Genomic DNA, 22226 nt, shown 5'->3' with positions numbered 1-22226 from the left:
ACTCATGCCGCTTGGAGAATAGACCTTGCACTGGTTGTCCCATTTTCTTTAGTATTGCGCAACGGTTATTGTAGGCGCCAGGTTGAATGTGGATGATCATATTCAATGTTTATACTGTCATCCCGCTGACACCAGGTTGAATATCAATTTTACAGTTTACATATTTTGCTATAAAGCTGAGATAATAGTAGTCGTTTTCTCATAGAGAACATTAAATCACAAGCGACCGCGAATAGCATTCCCTTATTCCCCTATTCCTACATGATGTGAAGTTGATTCATTATTATGGTGTCGAAATGAAGAACAATAAACGAATACAATCAAAGGCCGAGTTATGAATAGCATTGATTCTGGTGGTAGGTGAAGTCTCTCTCCCCTTTACGCATCTCAGACACTTCTATTCTGTAAGCCCTGTTCACCCTGTGGCCACATTGCGTAGAATAACATAGAACTACTTCAGTTATTACAACACAACTCAACAGAGAAACGGTAAATAATCAAGACTAAGTTGAAACACCAACAGATTCCTTTATCAAGTTCCAAGGCTCATTTCAAAATTGGTATTAAATGCCGTTTAGAATTGTACATTTTCAGAGAGCGGTAGAGGGCAGTGTTCGGCGACGCTGCACAGCTGCAGAACCTACAGGCAGGTGAGAGAGAAAGAGAGAGAGAGGCGGAGGAGAATAGACGACATTTAGAATGTGACTAAAATACTTTACCAACTGCATTAGCCTGTAATATTTTATTATACTATTATATTTTCGAATATTTTTTCTAAAGATAAAATATTCCTTGAGCCTGAAATACTGTCGGGAAAAAAAGTTGTTTTGTTGGGCTATATAGAGTGAAAACAACGAGAGGCTATCTGACAGCACCGAAATCAGAGGTTTATCGTTTACTCCCCACCGGTTTGTCTATGCAACCTCTGCCAACACATCTGTTTCTCTAAATGAATTGCAGCTGCGCTGTTGAATGTTGTTCAAGATATATGCATGTCAAATATATTTCAGCCCGTGAGCAGTTAGTTTATCAGTAGTCGGTCAGTACTCAGACATAAAAAATACATGGATTGTAATTAGATATACATGTTCAGTAGGCCCATAGCAACCAATTAGTTGCTATATGCCTCCAATCTCATGATGACTGTTTAAATTAGGTTTGTTTTTCCACAATTTAAGCATGGTTTTTACGCACATCCGTGTCTGTAATCCACTGGTACTGGTCCTGGAATGCGCTTGGTTGTATCGCGTTTATTATTACGGTATTATTATTGACTTATTACTTACGTGTTTATATTATACCCTTGGATACTCACTTCCCCTGTCATTTTTTAAATTGTAGTCTACCTCAAGCACATGCATGTTGAGAATTTGTTTCTATCTTACACAGTCCTCTCGTCAACTTTGTATAGACCGCGTGTCAGTCAGTAACAATTACAAAGGGATTTTCCAGCCATTCACAATAGCATTGGGAAACTAATGGGAAGCATACTGCTCTGCTGACAGCTTCTTTGTCAGTCCCACAGTGTTGCACGTGACATAACACTGCCTACTCTAAGATTGCTCACACTGCTTTTTTTCTGATATGATTCTAGCTAATCCTTGTTATTCAAACCTGGAGATGTTCACTGTGTCTTCCACCTGACACTCCTGTAATGAGACCAGGGTGATGTTTCCAGTCTCCAGTTGGCCCTGAGAAAACAAATAGTCTAATTTGATATGCACACCAAATGGCATGCTGTTGCACTTATAGTGCACTATATTTGACCAAATCTGGTCAAAAGTAGTGCACTATGAAGGGAATAGGTTGCCATTTGGGATGGAAGCTTGTTGGGATGGAAACTTGTTCAGCGTATTTACAACACCATGCCCTGAACAAATGTGCTGCCTACTCTATTAATATTCATACAAACCCCTACACGGAAGGACATTAATTCAAGTGCTGTCTTAGGTTCCCGAGTCCGTCCTTTCAAATATAAAAAAGGTTTTCATATTTGATGAACTTATGAGTGCCCTTGACAGTTCTTGGTTGGTGGGGGTACTGAACAAAGATTCTCTTTGAGACTAATACACACCAAAGCCTTGTGGACAGATGACTATAGTGGTGGTCTGTGTAACCATGGCGTCCACATATCTATCATTATATAGGGAGGAAGGGCGAAGTCAAAAGGCATCTGATATCAGCATAAATTATTTCTGTTTGTTAATAAGTCTGATGGGTGGAATAATGAGCCGATGGCCCTGATCAAAGTTTTAATAGTGCATATTTGTTAAGGCCTTGCTATATGGATGATTTCTGACGTCGGTGGTCAGCGCATCAATTGAGAGGGAACAACTGTGATAAAAGTTACTGCAGACAGATCGAGGAACTTGATTTGACCAACCGGCCGTCTGTAGATATTAGGCCTACCAGGATAGGAAAAAAGGAGACCGTGGATGCATCCGAAATGGTACCCTATTCCCTATTTAGTTCACTAGTTTTGACCAGAGCCTATGCGTCTAAAATGGCACCCTATTCCCTATATCGTGCGCTACTTCTGACCAGAGCCCTATATCAGACACAGCCCATGCTCAATATAATCCTGACCTCTGGATGGTGGAGAAGAGAGAGTGTGTCAGAGCCAGAGGAGATAACAGAGACTATACAGTGCAGTTTCTGGTCTGGTGTTCTGTACTTGAAGAGAGATAAAGTGTACGCAGGGGTGCTTTAAAAGCGTTCAGAGACTTCCTCTGTTACTCCTATCACCTTTAGCACCATTTCATATGCATGCAACCACTTTATCTACAGCTGCCAGCTAATGTTGATGGGAGAATGTGATACGAAGAAAAATGTTGGGCCCACAATTAAATTACATTGATTGAACTACTTTCATAGGGTCTCTACATAATAATGTTATGCCAGGGTTATTTTTCTCAAATCATTACTGAATAGTCAAACATTGGTATTCCAGAGGCCTCCTGCCACAATACAGACAGATTCATAATAAGATTGCCCCTGAGTTGTTCTGTCAGCAATGAATCTTGACAATAATAAGCAGAGCTAGATAACACCTCAACTATTGACCTGTCACTTGGCACAGAGAAGTTGTTTACATATTCCACGCTTTTAGACTGGTGGAATTCTGAGTGAAGGACACCAGTGCTTTCAAAGCAACCTGCCAATGCCATGCTTTGACTTAAAGATGCCCTCAGAACTGCTGTACGGCTGTCTGGATGTGACGTACCTCCTTCCCTTTCCAGTCTGTGAAGTTTGGTTTTGCATGTTGATCTTTGTTCAGGGCTGTGGACTGTTGGAGGCAAAGGGAAAGGACAGTGATCTATCTTTGAAAAGTTGGACTCAGCTCATGTTGTAACTGGGTTGGTGCTCACCAGAAAAGCCAGACTATGTAGCTCCCCACATGCCTTTTCAGAGGAAACATCTCTCTGGTGTGTTTGGTGGTATTTGTGTTGGATCCAAAGGTGTGTGTGTGTGTGCGTGTGTGTGTGAGAGAGCGTGCATGAACACAAATGCAAACAGTAAAGTAAATACATTGGAATAATAGCTGGAGGCACATTGACTTGTGAAGTCCCCTCCTTCACCTTGCTAACTATCTGGAGATAGCTGTTTGTATGTCACCTGGTGTTGATGATAGGTTCCCTCCCTGTACCCGATACCTTGTGCTCTTACCTCTCTCTGCCTCAAAGCCATCTCTCTCTCTGCCCTCTCCCTCTCTCTCTCTCTCTCTCTCTCTCTCTCTCTCTCTCTCTCTCTCTCTCTCTCTCTCTCTCTCTCTCTCTCTCTCTCTCTCAGAAAACACCATCTATTTCTCCTGCTGCCAGTTGACAGGAATAATACTGGTGCCGTTGTGGACAGCCGAGCAGAGCCCTAGATCTTTCATGTGATGGGGAAAGCAACATAATGGAAAGGTCCTATTTAGCAGAGTGTTAGCTGGGACCTGTTGCCTGTTTGATTCATTATTTCACTTGCCATTAAGGAGGTAAAAATAAAGGCTCCCGGGCTCCTGTTCTAGGATATTGTGTTTTTGTCATGTTGCCAGCAAAATACAGGGTACATTTCAGTCAATTACTTTTCTTAGGTTTCATGGGAATAAGGAAGTGAGTGTAGAGTGTTGAGTAGATGAAAAAGTATTGTTAACACAAGACAATCTATACTAGAGAGAAAAGGAATAGCCTGCATGGCGTTTCTCTCTGAGTGGGGAGGTTGCTCGCACACAGAGAGAATGGATGTGAATGAATTATTCTATGAAATCTGTCTGAACTCTGACTGGACCCATTCAATCTCTCAGGACCTATGGTGGTCATTGTGTTTAAATACTGTGTGCTTGGCGTGGCATTCAGAGTGTTTGTCTGTGCGTGTGTCCCAAATGTCACCCTATTCCCTATACAGTGCAGTCATTTTAACCAGGGCAAATAGTGTACTATATAGGGAATAGGGTTCCATTTGAGACACATGCTCTGTGTGTTACCTGGTCTCTGTTGTTCGCTGCACCACCAGCCTGTGAAATCCGATATGGCCGCTACTATCTGAAACCGCTAATTAATACTTGATGCGAGTGAATGGGCTCACTTTGTCTTATTGTTGTTGATCTTGTTGTTGTTTTCCTCCTCCCCTCCTTATTGTTGTTGTTGTTATTTTCCTCCTCCTCCCCTCCTTATTGTTGTTGTTCTTGGAGAAGGAAGAGAAGAAAATGGCTACTTAAAGTCTGGAAGTAAAACATTTATATTTTTAAGTCCTGAAATTCAGTTGAATGACAGTCTGGTCAACAGTTTATAAATGTATTTTTGCAGACCTAAAATTACACTGTTATAATTATTGTTGCTTGCACGAACACACACACACACACACACATCTGTTTGTTTAGGTTTGTGTAGGTTTGTTTATAGTCTTGAAGGTACACTATAGTGTATATGCCATCCAAACATCAACTGACCATATATATTATGTATTGACGATATGCTTTGGTTGTTGGCCAACTCTCTATGAAATCCCTCAGCTTTTGTTATTACATTTCTGACCCCCCGCTGTTAAAGGAGGGCCAGCTGTAGCTGTATGTGAAGCGGACGTGAAGGCTTTTCTGTCCCATCGCTCACAGCTCTGTCCAGCCCAACAAGGCCTCAGTGAGGAGCAGAAAGAAAGAAGGGTGAGGCAGGAAACACTCCCACAGTTGATTTGGCCATTGTGGGGGAGGAACACTTTTGTCATTGATGCCGTGGATACATATTGAAATGGTGAACCCCCCTCCCCCAAAAGCTTTAGGAAGGGGCTCCATGAGAGCAACAGGCAACCCGGAGGACTGTGGTAGGAGATGGGTGTTAGAGGCTTTGTGGTGATGGTGGAAACATTGTCCCTGCTCCAGTGATTTAATACCCCTGTATTCAAGAAGGAGCTCTTTTGACTGTCCCTGTGTGTGACGGGCTGTGTGTGCGTGTAGGCCTCTGAGGCTGTCTCTCTCCTCTCCATAGTCCCTTTGAGGTTTCAGCCTTGAGGCCTTTAGCCCAGGGTCAATGTCTCGTAGGAACAGGTCCTTTGTGAAAGTGGAAATGTACTCTCACTCAATACAAAACCTATTCCTTTCCTTTTAGACTTGCCATAGGTAAAGAAGCCTCTATCTTTGCCTAAGGCTTTGCTCCAACAGTGAATAACTGTCCATTTGGTTGGGAAGGTATATTACTGGAGACTTGAGAAGTAAACTACCAGAATTTGTGTCTTTCAAGGATTTTATGTAATCTAGTGGCCTGATTTTCTGTTACTTACAAAAAAGACCTTAGATTCCGGTAACTTTGATAAATTACCGGTAGCTTTGGTAAATTACCGGTGGCTTTGGTAAATTACTGGTAGCTTTGCAATCCTAGTTGTAGGATCTGGATTCTCAGCTTCTATATTTTGCAGAAGGAGGAGCATATACTATCCTTATCTGATTTTCATTTACAGTCGCTGGTAAGAAGAAGCTGTTTTGCCCTCTTCCTTTTCTTAGTCCAATAACACAGGGTTTGTAATGTGTACAGGACAGAGGCATAGCCGCGGGATGTAGGGGTGCTGAGGGTGCTGCAGCACACACTAAAAAATGATCATTAAAAATAATACATGCTTTTTTTCTCACAAAAGTAGTGCATTTGGCCTTTATTAGTCCTTTACTAGTCCTTTACTAGTCCTTTATTAGTGGACTGGTATAGAGGTCTGTAGCGTGGGCACATTTATTTTTAGTTGTATAATTAAGAGAACTATCTTGCAGGATTCAGTAGTTGGAACTGTAAGAGTTCCATTGCCCTTTGCTCTGTGATGTCATTCTAATGGAATCCAGAAATAACAAAACCCTGTCATCAAACATTTACATCAAAAGGTGCCAAGTTATGGCCAAATACCCAAAACATCCACATCAAATTCAATATTTTTCTTGATCAAATAACATGGAAAACAAACACTTTTTGTGCAGTATTAAATTACCATCCTTACAAACCACTTAATGTAAATGTACATTACTGTATTGTACATAGGCTGGTCATCTAGGTTTGTACCTGTAGACTTTCCATCACCATGAAGAAAAACAATGACCAATACAGTAATTGAGTACATTGAGACATCAAGTGGTTTGTGATGAAGTGATGATGTGACTCAGTTGGAGGAGCATGGCACTTACAACACTAGGGTTGTGGGTTCGATTCCCACAGGGAACTACTGCAAGTTCCTCTGGATAAGAATGTCTACTAAAACTTAAAAGGAATGAATAGACCATTTCAGTTCACACATAGAAATACAGTGCATTTGAAATGTATTCAGACCTCTGGACTTTTTCCACATTTTGTTACCTTACAGCCTTATTCTAAAATGGATTAAATAATCAAATGAATCAATCTACACACAATACCCCATAATGACAAAGCTAAAACAGGTTTTTATAAATGTTAGCGCATTTATTACAAATAAAAAACAGAAATACCTTATTTACATAAGTATTCAGAGCCTTTGCTATGAGACTCGAAATTGAGCTCATGCGCATCCTGTTTCCATGGATCATCCTTGAGATGGTTATACAACTCAATTGGAGTCCACCTATGATAAATTAAATTGATTGGACATCATTTGGAAAGACACACACCTGTCTATAAGGTCCCACAGCTGCACGTCAGAGGAAAAACCAAGCCATGAGGTCGAAGGAATTGTCCGTAGAGCTCCGAGACAGGATTGTGTTGAGGCACAGAACTGGGGAAGGGTACCAATAAATGTCTGCAGCATTGAAGGTCCCCAAGAACACAGTGGACTCCATCATTGTAAAATGGAACAAGTTTGGAAACACCAAGACGCTTCCTAGACCAAGACTCTTCCTAGAGCTGGCCGTACGGCCAAACTGAGCAATCGGGGAAGAAGGATCTTGGACAGGGAGAATCGTCCCGTCAACCTCTAATAAATACACGGGACAAGACCGTAATAACAATACACAGGACAAGACCCGTAATAACAATACACGGGACGAGACCCGTAATAACAATACACGGGACGAGACCCGTAATAACAATACACAGGACGAGACCCGTAATAACAATACACAGGACGAGACCCGTGATAAAAACAATACACGGGACGAGACCCGTAATAACAATACACGGGACGAGACCCGTAATAACAATACACGGGACGAGACCCGTAATAACAATACACGGGACGAGACCCGTAATAACAATACACGGGACGAGACCCGTAATAACAAAACACAGGACGAGACCCATAATAACAATACACGGGACGAGACCGGTAATAACAATACACGGGACGAGACGAGACCCGTAATAACAATACACGGGACGAGACCCGTAATAACAGTACACGGAACGAGACGAGACCCGTAATAACAATACACGGGACGAGACGAGTCCCGTAATAACAATACACGGGACGAGACGAGACCCGTAATAACAATACACGGGACAGGACGAGACCCGTAATAACAATACACGGGACAAGACCGTAATAACAATACACGGGACGAGACCCGTAATATCAATACACAGGACGAGACGAGACCCGTAATAACAATACACGGGACCCGTAATAACAGTACACGGAACGAGACCCGTAATAACAATACACGGGACCCGTAATAACAGTACATGGAACGAGACCCGTAATAACAATACACGGAACGAGATGAGACCCGTAATAACAATACACGGGACGAGACCCGTAATAACAATACACGGGACGAGAGCCGTAATAACAATACACGGGACGTGACCCGTAATAACAATACACGGGACGAGACCCGTAATAACAATACACAGGACGAGACCCGTAATAACAATACACAGGACGAGACCCGTGATAAAAACAATACACGGGACGAGACCGTAATAACAATACACGGGACGAGACCCGTAATAACAATACACGGGACGAGACCCGTAATAACAATACACGGGACGAGACCCGTAATAACAATACATGGGACGAGACCCGTAATAACAATACACGGGACGAGACCCGTAATAACAATACACGGGACGAGACCCGTAATAACAATACACGGGATGAGACGAGACCCGTAATAACAATACACGGGACGGGACCCGTAATAACAATACACGGGACAGGACGAGACCCGTAATAACAATACATGGGATGAGACCCGTAATAACAATACACGGGACAAGACCGTAATAACATTACACGGGACGAGACTGTAATAACAATACAGGGGACGAGACGAGACCCGTAATAACAATACACGGGACGAGACCCGTAATATCAATACACAGGACGAGACGAGACCCGTAATAACAATACACGGGACCCGTAATAACAGTACACGGGACGAGACCCGTAATATCAATACACGGAACGAGATGAGACCCGTAATAACAATACACGGGACGAGACCGTAATAACAATACACAGGACGTGACCGTAATAACAATACACAGGACGTGACCCGTAATAACCATACACGAGACCGTAATAACAATACACGGGACGAGACCAGTAATAACAATACACGGGACGAGACCGTAATAACAATACACAGGACAAGACCTGTAATAACAATACACGGGACAGGACCCGTAATAACAATTGCACACTAACACGGTAACACGCAAGCCGATACAACAGAGCACTGGTTCTCACAAGACCTACGGACATGTAACAATAATCAACAAGAACAATGGGGAACAGAGGGCACATATACAGTCAGTATACCCATACTAATCAGGTGGAATGGGAACCAGGTGTGCGTAATGAGACAAGACAGTCATGATCCAGTTCAGTGACACCTAGAAGGCCCATGATGTAGGCCTCCGGAGCTGATGAACGGAATGAGCAACAGTGCCAGGGGAATCCGTGACACCAACCAAAGCCACTCCTCTGTAAAAGGCACAATGACAGCCCACTTGGAGTTTTCCAAAAGGCACCTAAAGAACTCTCAGACCATGAGAAACAAGATTCTCTTGTTTGTTGAAACCAAGATTGAAATCTTTGGCCTGAATGCCAAGCGTTACATCTGGAGGAAACATGGAACCATCTCTACGGTGAGGCATGTTGTTGGCAGCATCATGCTGTGGGGATGTTTTTCCGTGGTAGGGACTGGGAGACTAGTCAGGATTGAGGGAAAGATGAATGGAGAAAAGTACAGAGAAATCCTTGATAAAAACCTGCTCCAGAATACCTCCGACTGGGGCGAAGGTTCACCTTCCAACAGGATAACGACCCCAGAGTAAGCACACAGCCAAAACAACGCAGGAGTGGTTTTGGGACAAGTCTCTGAATGTCCTTGAGTGGCCCAGCCAGAACCCGATCGAACATGTCTGGGGAGACTTGAAAATATCTGTGCCGCGAAGCTCCCCATCCAACCTGACAGAGCTTGAGAGGATCTGTAGAGAAGAATTGGAGCAAAAAAAAATACAGATTGTGCCAAGCTTTTAGCGTCATACCCATAAAGACTTGAGGCTGTAATCGCTGCCGAAGGTACTTCAACAAAGTGAAAATATATTGATAATTATCAGACTCAAGTTACTCATGCTGGTAAACACTCAAACTGTTTTTTTTTGCAAAAGTAGTGCACTGGGTCTTTACTAGTCCTGTATTAGCAGATCGATAGACGTCTGTAGTATCGGTGCGAGCAAATCGCAGCACTCCCACCCCCAAACTACTTCCCGCGTCTATGAACAGAGACGTTAGCTACAGCTACTCCACACTTAATCACCGATTTGTCCATTAACTGTCTGTGATTAGCTGTTTCCAGTGGGACATTTAATAGTCTCATTAGTGTTAGTGCTGACTGTCTTGTAGTCCTCCCGGTTGCCTAACTAGAGAGCAGCCTGTGTGTGTGTCTGTGTGTGGCTTGATAGAGCAGCCAGAACCAGTGACATATGATGGCTAATTTAGCCCAGTAACATCCTCTCCCCTGGTCAGGAGCTCTTCAACGCAATCAAATAATTAACAGTAAGAAGTTTGTGTCCCATATGGCACCATATTCCCTACATAGTGCACTACTTTTGACCGGATCCCTATGGCCTCTTGTCAAAAGTAGTGCACTATGTAGGGATTATGGTGCCATTTGGCAGACATCCTAAGCATCTATCCTCTTCCCTCCGGCATCTTCTGTTCTTCCCTCCCTCTTCGTCTTTATGTTCTCATGTGCATAGCGCTGTATCTCATCATCACATTCAAATAGAGCATCTTAAAAGTGTCTGAGAGTCACACTGTGGGCCTAATGATATTGCTCAGCTACATGTGATGGGAGAATCACATACTCAGTTCGGTGTTGATTAGAAACGTTACAAAAGGCCAGGTTAAATTCATCTTTGAGCTGCAGGCAGATTGAGCTGCAGGCAGAATCAGAGTTTGACATTGGATAAATGGATAAATGTACCACCTTGGGTTTGAGTGACAGTTATGGCAGTTGTGAAACTGGGATGGATGGACAATCGGTCCCTAGGGGGTGCTGTGTTTGGGTCCTAACCTATGTGTTGTGATAATTGCGTTATTTTGCTCTATAACCTGTTAGTTCATATGCCTTGACACCGTGATATATTGGCCTAAAGGCCGAGACAATAAGAAGACACAGTGGCAGAATAAATTCAACCAGACCTTTGTTTCATCATAAAACCAAAGAGCAACATCTGCCCGGTGAAGTCCACAAAATATATTGCATGTAACAAACAGTTACATAACCTACAGCACGGTCAAGGAACTTAATATTTCTGACATTTTCGGACTACTAAACAACTATTGATTTAGAGTTACCTCAAGTTGCAAAGAAAACAGGCGCTGTCTCCACTATTCCAGCACCATTTCAACATTTCAACATCATCTAATCACCTACAGTATGCTTAGTCTAACACAGTGACAACTAATAAATACCAAAAACAATTTAGTCGGATCAACGTTAGTGTCACGACAGGTTGGAATGACAGGGCCCTCATCGACCACTAGCGATGCAGCCTGCGTGAGGATGTCCGTCGGGAGTTGGCCTGCAGGGATGCCACCGTCACCTTTGACCAGCTGGTGGATCTGTCCATTCGGTTGGATAACCTGCTGGTCACCCGCGGACGTCCAGAGAGGACTCTGTCGGTTCCATCTTCCAGCACCCCCGCTCCGGTGCCTATGAAGCTGGGAGGAGCTGCACTTAGGGAGGCCGGAGGAGGGGCCTTCACGTGCACCATCTGTGGCCGCAGAGGGCACACTGCTGGTCGGTGCCGGGTTGGTGCCTCTGGGAGTCGAGGCAGCAGGCAGAGCTCTCTGGCGTCACCCTTGGTGAATTTGCACCACTCTCATCCAGAACCCTCTGTTGTCCACCTGTTTGTGCATGTGTTTTCCCCTGAGTGTTCCCCGCATTTCCAGCTTAAGGCGCTCGTCGATTCAGACGCGGCTGGGAATTTTAGCAACAGAGCATTCACCCTTAGTTTAGGAATCCCCATTGTTCCTGTGGTTAGACCCTTCCCGTTACACACTCTGGATAGTCGACCATTAGGGTCCGGGTTAATTAGGGAAGCCACCATCTCCCTGAGCATGGTGACGCAGGGGGTCACGAGGGGACAATCAGTCTCTTCCTCATTGACTGTCCTGCGTTTCCCACGGTACTAGGCGTACCCTGGTTAGCTCGTCATGACCCCACTATTTCATGGCAACAGAGTGCTCTCACGGGGTGGTCACGAAAGTGCTCAGGGAGGTGTATAGGGGTTTCCGTTGGTGCTCACCCTCCCTGAATATGCCGATTTGGCTTTCGCCTTCTCCAAAAAGAAGGAGACTCAATTACCACCCCATCGACGAGGGGATTGTGCGATAAATCTCCTGATAGACGCCGCACTTCCCCGGCGTCATGTGTATCCCCTGTTGCAAGCGGAGATGGCAGCTATGGAGACATATGTCTCTGAATACCTGCATCGGGTACATTGGGTCCTCCACTTCACCCGCCTCCTCAAGTTTTTTTTTGTGAAGAAGAAGGAGGGAGGTCTGCGCCCGTGTATTGACTATTGAGGTCTAAATCAAATCACGGTGAGGTACAGTTACGTGTTTACACACGTCTTCCGGCACTTCAGGGTGCCTGAGGATATAGTGTCTGATCGAGGTTCGCAGTTCACTTCGAGAGTCTGGAGGGATTTCATGGAACGTCTGGGGGTCTCGATCAGCCTTACCTCGGGTTTTCACCTCGAGACTAATGGAAGGTGGAGTGAGTGAACCAGGATGTGGGCAGGTTTCTGCGGTCTTATTGCCATGATCGGCCGGGGGAGTGGGTGGCGTTCATGCCTGGGCAGAGATGGTGCAGAACTCGCTCCGCCACTCCTCCACAAACCTCTCCCCTTACCCGTGCTTATAGGGGTACGTTCTGGCGCCGTGGCATCAGAGTCAGACCGAGGCTCCTGCGGTGGACGAAAGGTTCAGGCGTGCGGAGGAGATATGGGTGGCTGCCCATGCTCACTTCCAGCGGGCCGTGCGGCGCCAAACAAACAGTGCGGACCGGGGGACCGAGTCTGGCTCTCGACTCGAAACTTGCCCCTCCACCTGCCCTGCCGGAAGCTGTGTCCGCGGTTTGTGGGGCCATTTAAAGTCCTGAAGAGAGTGAACGAGGTGTGTTACAGGTTACAGCTTCCTCCCGATTACCAAATTAACCCCTAGTTCCATGTGTCTCTCCTCGTGCCGGTGGTGATTGGTCCGCTCCAGGAGTCTGAGGTACGGGAGTCTGGACATTGAGGGGGTCCCGGCGTACTCTGTTCGGTCCATCCTGGATACGAGGCATCGGGCGAGGGGCCTTCAATACCTCGTGGAGCTGGAGGGGTACGGTCTGGAGGAAAGGTGCTGGGTTCCGGTGGAGGACGTGTTGGACCCTTCAATGCTGCGGGAGTTCCACCGTCTCCGGCCGGATCGCCCTGTGCCTCACCCTCCGGGTCGTCCCCGAGGCCGGTGTTGGCGTGCTGCTGGAGCCGCGCATCAAGGGGAGGGGGTGTACTGTCACGACTTCTGCCGAAGTAGGCTCCTCTCCTTGTTCGGGCGGCGTTTGGCGGTCGACTTCACCGGTCCTCTAGCCATCGCCGCTCCACTTGTCATTGTTCCATTTGTTTTGTCTTGTTTCCCCGCACACTTGGTTTACATTCCCTAATCACACTACATATATATTCCCTCTGTTTCCCCCATGTCCTCCTCTTTCATGTTCATGCCTGAACGGTCTATGACTCTGTCATACAGTACACCCTTTTAGTTTTTGTTGTCCTAGGCCACCTGGCTAAAATGCTTGCTTGCTAGCCTAACTTCCTTTCATGGGCAATGACGTGCCAGGCCAAGTAGTTAACATTAGCCAGCCAACTACATCTAGCTACATGTTGAACTTCCCGCTCTCCAGGGGCACAATGTATGAATGCTCAGAATCGGCATTATAATCATTGGCCAGTACAAAGATTTAAGTAAAACCACAAGTCCAAATCACTATCTCCATCCATGGCTAATTTAGGAAAGGGTGGATTTTAGCTAGCTAGCTAGCAACCGGAGGACAACGACGTAACAAGTTACAATAATTCAAGTTTTCGGTCAGTTACATTTGGCTTCTAATGTGATGTGATTGGTTTGAAGCCAAATCCAAACTGGCTTTCCATGACACTTTTTTATGGTGCGCCATGACCATTCACAGCTGAGCTCACTCAGTTTCGCTCAACGCTGATGGGCTATTATTATTTTAAATAATAGTAATACAGGGAGGCCAAATGCTCACTGGCTTCCCTTGCATTCAATGCTATGGGTGGCAACAATGTCATACTCTTTTTGACAGCATAGATGGGCTACACATACAGAGACAGAGGGGCGGGGTTTTGTTTGCTTGGATTCTTTCTCTGGTGAGATGGATTCAGCCTCTTACGAATTGAAGGAAATGTTTGAAACACAGAGAGACGACAGAAACATTATGTTATTTCATGGCATCCATGATCAAAAGCCGTTTTTCTGAGCTGATGAATCTGTTCTCATCTTGAAAGGTTTCCATTATGCTGTGTAGACTAATAAGACCTTGTAGTGGGTTGAAAGCAATTGTCAGGTACATCATGAAAAATGTATGAATCATTCAATTTGGATTAATTTGTTTTTTAAACAAACCTTGTAACACATTTTAGTCAAAGCTTTCAACATGTTTATTTAATGTCTTCTGTAATCTCTTTTTTGTTTCAAATTTCAAAGCAATTGCTTTCATTCAAGTCAACAACGAAGCTTTTTTTCTCCACATCCTTCACTTTCCCTTTATGTCTCTGGCTAACGTGTGACACAATCTCTTCTCTCTCTCTGTGGACCCCTACAGTAATAGATGGACCCTGATATTAAATTCTCATAGAAATGGATAAGGGTGCAATAACCTATAGAGGTCACGTAGCCTATGCACACTTGTCTGGAGTGTATTTCACATTTCAGAGACCATGGTCATGTGAGCCCTCTTGCTGTGAAATGGGATATTCGTTATGGTTCTAACCTAAGGGCCCTGCCATAGGATTGCACTATAAAGAGGATAGGGTGGAATTTGGGCCTAATACACACGAACCAACTACACTCAGCAGCCAGACATTGAGGGGAATTATTCTCTTGTCTCTTGATGACCTTATGTTTGGCAGTTGAGAGGAATCCATTGGTCTGATGCCAAAATACCCAAGTTATCCTCCACGCTTGCTGAATAGTTTCTATTCATGTCCCCTACAGTAAGACCCCAGAGTCTCTTATCAGGGCTCGGTGTACCTAGATACCAAGCAGTGCTCTGGCTATGGCGAACGGATGTACAGATGTAGGATCTTAATTTGAGCCAGTTCATTACAGCAGGAAAATGATCCTGCAGCAACAGGAAATGTGAATTATTATGTGAATTCTGATTAATGGAAATATTTGTAGGGGTTGATAGAAATCTGAAATGTGAAAATGGAAATGACAAACTTTAGAAATGTTTTTAAACCTCAAATACACTACAAGTTTAAAATGTCCTGCATTGCAGGAAAGTTCTCCTGCAACAGGGTAATCATATTAAGATCCTACATCTGTACCGCGGGTACAGTGACAGTTCAGTGGCCAGACACAATGGATGACATTTCCACAGCACAAAACACAGAGGAAAGATATCGGCCTTTTTCAGACCAGACAGTATCAGTTCAAATCCACAGCACCGACTCAGCACTGCATGGCACTTTAAAATCTGTTTTGACGTTAGCCCTGCTTTATCTGCGTTTTCAAAACAGGGACGTAGTTAGTGTGTTTCATGGCTTGTATAGTTGAGATGTGTCTCAAGTCCTCAGCCTCAGACAATACAGTTCTGGGAGGCAATGGTTTCATCCAGACTAAAGAAGGGAGCACAAGTGGTTCAGAATGTTTTCTTGAGAGTTAAACGCTATGAAAGTGCAAGACAGCATAAAGCATCATGCATCAATTAAAGACAGGTGTACTTTGTATGTCGAACCAAACTACCTCTTTGCCTATCGCTGGCTTGACGATAAGTCGTTTTGTGCTGGGGAAGCGAGGCCCGTCCCAAGCACCCCCAAACAGAAGAGAGGGTGATAGTGATTCATGTCCCGTGTGTATGTCTCGTCAGAACCAGCATGCTGGACATTCTGTTTCTATAGCCTCCATTACCTCCTACAGTGGAACTCACAGTTCAGTAACTGAACATTTTGTTTATACATTGTTTATAACCAACTTGATAAATTATCTTGCTAAAAGTAAAAAGACAATTGTTTTACGGACAATTTCGAGCCACATTGAATTTGTGCAACACTGGAAAGAAAGATTCACCTGCTGTCTTTGACAAACCTTTCCCAGTCGTTCCTCCTAGCCATGCCGTCGATTATGACCCCCCATCCTCTCTTTCCCAGTCGTTCCTCCTAGCCATGCCGTCGATTATGACCCCCCATCCTCTCTTTCCCAGTCGTTCCTCCTAGCCATGCCGTCGATTATGACCCCCCATCCTCTCTTTCCCAGTCGTTCCTCCCCGCCATGCCAACGATTATGACCCCCCATCCTCTCTTTCCCAGTCGTTCCTCCTAGCCATGCTGTCGATTATGACCCCCCATCCTCTCTTTCCCAGTCGTTCCTCCCCGCCATGCCGTCGATTATGACCCCCCATCCTCTCTTGTCTTTTCATTTTCCATCCTGAGACGTCGTAAGCGGTGGCCAGTCAATTCTGAGTCACGAGCTGCGATACGGCACAATGCAGTGGTTAGCGTGCAGCCCATTAATGAGGAAAACGACTCTGATAAAAGACTTCAGACAAGATGTCTGCGTCACACAATCAAGGATCAACCTCTGTTTCCAGTCCCAATTTCCTCCTATGATTTCAGGAACACTTTACAGAACAATCTATCTGGGGAATATGGTTCCGGGTTTGAGGAATATTTTCAGTGTAGGTACCTTTCCATAATCATAGACTGCGTCCAAAATGGCACCCTAATTGGGAAACAACCACTACATCAATTGGAGAAACCATTAACGAGGATCCCCTATGCACGTCCTGTAACTGTAACTAATCCTCTTAACACAGGGATTAGTCTGACCTCAGCTTCATGTTAATGTAAAGGAAACCTCAGAGCTGGGTTAGTAGCACCTGTTTCCCTTTCATCTTCTGACTGTGGCCCACTTTGCTGGAAGCTGAAATTACAGGAACATTTAAATCCCTTTGAGGGTCCGGGGTCTTCAATTAGGTTTTCCACTTGTAGAAAAGAGCCACTGTTGAGCTGGTGGTGTGTGTGTTTGTGTATGTGTGTGTGTGTTTGTGTTTGCGTGTGTGTGTGTGTGTGTGTGTGTGTGTGTGTGTGTGTGTGTGTGTGTGTGTGTGTGTGTGTGTGTGTGTGTGTGTGTGTGTGTGTGTGTGTGTGTGTGTGTGTGTGTGTGTGTGTGTGTGTGTGTCAGAGGAGAAAGGCCTCCTTCTTTGGACAACCTCCACACCTGTTTTTTCTCCACTCCTCCTTTTCCTCCAGCCCCCGCTGGCTGACTCAGTAGTGGGACCATGAGAGAGGAGGTCACAGTGCCCTCACTGGCTGACTCAGTAGTGGGACCATGAGAGAGGAGGTCACAGTGCCCTCACTGGCTGACTCAGTAGTGGGACCATGAGAGAGGAGGTCACAGTGCCCTCGCTGGCTGACTTAGTAGTGGGACCATGAGAGAGGAGGTCACAGTGCCCTCGCTGGCTGACTCAGTAGTGGGACCATGAGAGAGGAGGTCACAGTGCCCTCGCTGGCTGAGTGCCCTCGCTGGCTGACTCAGTAGTGGGACCATGAGAGAGGAGGTCACAGTGCCCTCGCTGGCTGACTCAGTAGTGGGACCATGAGAGAGGAGGTCACAGTGCCCCCTGGCTGACTCTGGCTGACTCAGCTAGTGGGACCATGAGAGAGGAGGGAGTGGTCACAGTGACCATGAGAGAGGAGGTCACAGTGCCCTGACTCAGTAGTGAGGAGGTCCATGACTCAGTAGTGGGACCATGAGAGGAGGTCACAGTGCCCTCGCTGGCTGACTCAGTAGTGGGACCATGAGAGAGGAGGTCACAGTGCCTGACTCAGTAGTGGCACCATGGCTGACTCAGTAGTGGGACCATGAGAGAGGAGGTCACAGTGCCCTCGCTGGCTGACTCAGTAGTGGGACCATGAGAGAGGAGGTCACAGTGCCCTCGCTGGCTGACTCAGTAGTGGGACCATGAGAGAGGAGGTCACAGTGCCCTCGCTGGCTGACTTAGTAGTGGGACCACGAGAGATGAGGTCACAGTGCCCTCGCTGGTTGACTTAGTAGTGGGACCACGAGAGAGGAGGTCACAGTGCCCTCGCTGGCTGACTCAGTAGTGGGACCATGAGAGAGGAGGTCACAGTGCCCTCGCTGGCTGACTCAGTAGTGGGACCACGAGAGAGGAGGTCACAGTGCCCTCACTGGCTGACTCAGTAGTGGGACCATGAGGGAGGAGGTCACAGTGCCCTCGCTGGTTGACTTAGTAGTGGGACCATGAGAGAGGAAGTCACAGTGTCCTCGTTGGCTGACTCAGTAGTGGGACCACGAGAGAGGAGATCACAGCTGGCTGACTCAGTAGTGGGACCATGCTCAATACATACACTACAAGCTGCTGCACCCACCCACACTGAGAAAGGAGGTCACAGGAAGGCTGTCATTACTCCTGGCCAAACCTGCCATTGACCCTGACCTCCAGGGTCACACATCCAGGCCCACTTCTCCTCTGCCTTGCTGTGTAAGGGGCCAGGAGCCAGGGCAACCCTTGCTCTGTATCCATACTGGGGAGACCGGGGGAGACTGGGGCGGCGAGCTAGAGACAGACAGACACATCTCCCTGACCCTGGGAGGGAACACAACACTCCCATCCTTCAGAGTGTAAATCAGGATGGGTTAAATGTTTGATGTCTCAAAGTAAATATGTCTGCTTTCAGACCTCCCCTGCTCACAGCGGAGTGCTCTGCATTGGCTTGGACAAGGGCCCCATTGAAGGCTTCCCAAGAGGAGGGTGTTTACAGTGTTGGAGGCTTAAGGGGAGCAGGGTGAGGGCATGTGGAGGTGGGTTGGAGGTGGATGATAGGGATTGTCCTCCTGCTGAGGCCTATTGAATCTCCTGTTTAAGGACTGGGGAGAGTGACTCTGATTGCTTATTGAATGGTCCACTGATTTGGATATGTATTCCCAAAACAGGCCTCCAGGACTGTATGATGATACACTGAATTTTCATGTTGTACAGTCGTGGCCAAAAGTTCTGAGAGTGACACAAATAGTAACTTTCACAAAGTCTGCTGCCTCAGATTGTATGATGGAAATGTGCATATACTCCATAATGTTTTAAGGGTGATCAGATGAATTGCAATTAATTGCAACTGAATTCCCCCCAAAATGTCCACTCTATTTTAGCCCTGCCACAAAAGGACCAGCTCACATCATGTCAGTAATTCTCTCGTTAACCAAGATGTGAGTGTTGACGAGGACAAGGCTGGAGATCACTCTGTCATGCTGATTGAGTTTGAATAACAGACTGGAAGCTTCAAAAGGAGGGTGGTGCTTGGAATCATTGTTCTTCCTCTGTCAAACATGGTTACCTGCAAGGAAACATGTGCCGTCATCATTGATTTGCACAAAAAGGGCTTCACAGGAAAGGATATTCCTGCCGGTAAGATTGCACCTAAATCAACCATTTATCAGATCATCAAGAACTTCAAGGAGAGTGTTTCAATTGTTGTGAAGAAGGCTTCAGGGCGCCCAAGAAAGTCCAGCAAGCGCCAGGACCGTCTCCTAAAGTTGATTCAGCTGCGGGATCGGGCACCACCAGTACAAAGCTTGCTCAGGAATGGCAGCAGGCAGGTGTGAGTGCATCTGCATGCACAGTGAGGCAAAGACTTTTGGAGGATGGCCTGGTGTCAAGAAGGACAACAAAGAAGCCACTTCTCTCCAAGATAAACATCAGGGACAGACTGATATTCTGCAAAAGGTACAGGGATTGGACTGCCTAGGACTGAGGTAAAGTAATTTTCTCTGATGAATCCCCTTTCTGATTGTTTGGGGCATCTGGAAAATAACTTGTCCAGAGAAGACAAGGTGAGCGCTACCATCAGTCCTGTGTCATGCCAACAGTAAGGCATCCTGAGACTATTCATGTGTGGGGTTGCCTCTCAGCCAAGGGAGTGGGCTCACTCACAATTTTGCCTAAGAACACAGCCATGAATAAAGAATGGTACCAACACATCCCCCAAGAGCAACTTCTCCCAACCATCCAGGAACAGTTTGGTGATGAACAATGCCTTTTCCAGCATGATGGCGCCCCTTGCCATAAGGCAAAAGTGATAACTAAGAACAAAACATTTTTTGGGTCCATGGCCAGGAATCTCCCCAGACCTTAATCCCATTGAGAACTTGTGGTCAATCCTCAAGAGGCTTGTGAACAAACAAAAACCCACAAATTCTGACAATCTCCAAGCATTGAATATGCAAGAATGGGCTGCCATCAGTCAGGATCTGGCCCAGAAGTTAATTGACAGCATGCCAAGGCGGATTGCAGAGGTCTTGAAAAAAAAGGGTCAACACTGCAAATATTGACTCTTTGCATCAACTTCATGTAATTGTCAATAAAAGCATTTGACGCTTATAAAATGCTTGTAATTATACTTCAGTATTCCATAGTAACATCTGACAAAAATATCTAAAGACACTGATTCAACAATCTTTGTGGAAATTAATATTTGTGTCATTCTCAAAACTTTTGGCCACGACTGTATGTGTATGGATGTCTCAGAACAACCTGATGTGTGTCATGTTCAAACCGTTGACCAGAGGTGTACTGTATGTGACATCTGGCTTTGTTCAGACAGGCATCAGTACTCCCCTGAATACAATTAGTTAACCAACACACCAGCCCACTATATCTAGTCTGTTCCTGACTGTCTCCAGCGTGTGTGTGTGTGTGTGTGTGTGTGTGTGTGTGTGTGTGTGTGTGTGTGTGTGTGTGTGTGTGTGTGTGTGTGTGTGTGTGTGTGTGTGTGTGTGTGTGTGTGTGTGTGTGTGTGTGTGTGTGTGTGTGTAGCTGTCTGTCAAGGACTACCTTGCAGACTACATGATGAGGGACATGTTATCAAGGCAGCCGTGTCCGTCTCCTTGGCTTAGTGTAAAGTCCTAACTGGTTGTTGTTTACACACACACACACACACACACACACACACACACACACACACACACACACACACACACACACACACACACACACACACACACACACACACACACACACACACACACACACACACACACACACACACACACACACACACTCTCTCTCTCTCTCTCTCTCTCTCTCTCTCTCTCTCTCTCTCTCTCTCTCTCTCTCTCTCTCTCCTCTCTCTCTCTCTCGCTCTCTCTCTCTATCTCTCTCTCTCTCTCTCTCTACCCACTCTCTCTCTTTCTCTCTCTCTACCCCCTCTCTCTCTCCCTCTCTCTTTCCCTTCCCCTCTGTCTCTCTCCCCCTCTCTCCTCCCACTGTCTCTAACACTCCCCCTCTCTCTCCCTCTCTGTCTCCCCCTTTCTCTCTCTCCCCTCTCTGCCTCCCCCTCTCTCTCTCCCCCCTCTGTCTCCCCCTCTCTCTCCCAGTATCTCTCCCTTCCTCTCTCTCCCCCCTCTCTCTCCCCCTCTCTCCCTCCCTCTCTCTCCCCCTCTCTCGCTCCCCCTATATCTCTTCCCCCTATCTCTCCCTTCCTCCCTCTCCCCCTCTCTCTCTGTCCCCTCTCTCGCTCCCCCCTCTCTCTCCCCCTCTCTACTCTCTCTCTCCCCCTCTCCCTCCTACCTCCCCCCCCTCTCTCTCTCCACACCCTTACACTTTAGTGTGGATGTTTTTTGTGTCTGTTTAGGTAGTAAATATATTCTAGATGGATGGTGGAATGATAGAGAGATGAATAGATAGATGGGTAGGTAGCAGATGGATAAAGGTAGGACTTGTAATTAGACCATTCCAATACAGGTGTACATGTATGTGTTTTTCAGCTGCACTCTGCTCTGTCATTTCAGCAACATGCTGTAAGTGAGTTATGATGCCCTCTGGGAAAGAGAGAAATACAGGAGAGAAAAGAGGACAGTTCTCACAGCCTTCCCTTCTAATGTTGTTTGTCATTTTGTGGTTTTGAAGACATCTTAAACTTTGAAGTTTGCATGACAAAGACTTAAATGTGGGTCCAGGGTACCCCACTGTGTCAAGGCAGTACGCCTTACTTGTATAGTTGTCATGGGAATGTATAGAAACTTCAGATTCTACCCTGACC

General features: G+C 45.9%; 1 protein-coding gene across 1 annotated transcript in view; it reads left to right on the top strand.

Moving 5' to 3' along the window:
* The window catches only part of LOC124047850 (semaphorin-5B-like), a 323136-nt gene that overhangs the window by 877 nt on the left and 300033 nt on the right, over positions 1 to 22226 (top strand).

Source organism: Oncorhynchus gorbuscha, linkage group LG01, assembly GCF_021184085.1.
Source record: "Oncorhynchus gorbuscha isolate QuinsamMale2020 ecotype Even-year linkage group LG01, OgorEven_v1.0, whole genome shotgun sequence".
NCBI lineage: Eukaryota > Metazoa > Chordata > Actinopteri > Salmoniformes > Salmonidae > Oncorhynchus > Oncorhynchus gorbuscha.
The sequence above is the reverse complement of the archived record's forward strand: the minus strand, read 5'-3'. Positions and strand labels throughout refer to the sequence as shown.